A 1,641-nucleotide genomic window follows, 5' to 3' on the forward strand; every position below is an offset into this window, starting at 1 on the left:
AGAAAGTAGATTAGAGGTTTCCAGAGTCTGAGGGCAGAAGGGAATAGGGAGTGGCTGCTAAGGAATATATGCTTTTTGGGGTGGATAAAAATATTCTAAAATTAGATTGCAATGATAGTTGTAAAATTCTTTGCATATCATTGAATTGCATATTTTAAATGGATGAATTTTATGGTATGTGACTTATACCTCCATAAAAATGCTTAAAAAAGAGAATACATTCATGTGTTCTGTTATTTTAAAGTCTAGAACTAAAGTTTTTTCAAAAATTCCCTTTATTTTTTAAACAATAAAACACCTGTACACATAGAAAAATAAATATATCTGATTTATACTTGTCGATAAAACTCATAAAGTTCAGTTAAGCTTTTCATTTTACTTTCACCTATTACATGTAAAAATGGCCAATTTCTTTTTTTTTTTTGGAGATGGAGTTTCGCTTTTGTCATCCAGGCTGGAGTGCAGTTGCATAATCTCGGTTCACTGCAACCTCCATAAAAATGGCCAATTTCAAACAGTCTCCAACTTTATGAGCCCCAGAGGGCTTAGTCACAAGGATTTAGCTTCTATGTATTGTGCAGTGGAGATGCAAAGGAGTTTCTTATATCCGGGGTGATATTCAAAATATTTTAAAACTGTTAAATAGTTGGACACTGACCAACCAGTATGATGACAGCTGGAACTCCTTAGTTGCTGGAGTTTAGAGGAATGGGGGATACAGAGGGAAAGCCAGGGAAGTTGAAGGGGGAGGGATTAGGGAGTGAGAGCACTTGGGAAGCTCCAGTGGGAGTACATTTAATAAGCGGCATAGGGCTCTCAAGCTTGGCGTTTGTTTGGTGGGGACTCACATGGGTTCAACATGCGTATCGAGAAGTGTTATTTCTGTTCGGGGTCCATCTACCCTGTCCACAGCATGATGTTCATCCAGAACGATTGCAAGGTGTTCAGATTTTGCAACTCTAAATGTCATAAAAACTTTAAAAAGAAGCGCAATCCTCACAAAGTTAGGTGGACCAAAGCATTCTGGAAAGCAGCTGGAAAACAGCTTACAGTGGATAATTCATTTGAGTTTGAAAAATATAGAAATGAACCTATCAAATACCAGTGAGAGCTATGGAATAAAACTATTGCTGCAATTAAGAGAGTTGAAGACACCAAACAGAAACGCCAAGCTACATTTATAGTGAACAGATTAAAGAAAAATAAAGCACTACAGAAAGTTCAAAGAAGTCAAGCAAAACATCCATCTTATCCGAGCCCCTCTTGCAGGCAAAGGGAAGCAGTTGGAAGAGAAAATGGCATGGCAGTTACAAGAGGATGTGGACAGGGAAGATGCTTCTTAAAAATCTCTGTAACCATTTCTTTTATGTACATTTGAAAATGCCCTCTGCAGACTTGGAACTGCTAAATTATTAGTTTATTTTTTACATAAGTTCACTTAAATGAAAAGTGATTAAAATATATCTTTCCTACATTGCCATCTACAAAACATAACATATTACGGACGTTTAATTGCATCTCAGTGTTAAATCTTCACTGATAGATGTACTTATGTAAATCATAAAAATTTTACTTATAACTATAGAAGTGAATTGTGGATATAAAATGGTTATGCCATTTGGATAATGGCACTAGGCAGCA

At 36.1% G+C, this 1,641-nt stretch overlaps 1 pseudogene; it reads left to right on the plus strand.

The window, feature by feature from the left end:
- Positions 1-859: 859 nt before the first annotated feature.
- On the plus strand, positions 860-1,343 carry LOC105544722 (annotated as a pseudogene).
- Positions 1,344-1,641: the final 298 nt, after the last annotated feature.

Source organism: Mandrillus leucophaeus, unplaced genomic scaffold, assembly GCF_000951045.1.
Source record: "Mandrillus leucophaeus isolate KB7577 unplaced genomic scaffold, Mleu.le_1.0 Scaffold307, whole genome shotgun sequence".
NCBI lineage: Eukaryota > Metazoa > Chordata > Mammalia > Primates > Cercopithecidae > Mandrillus > Mandrillus leucophaeus.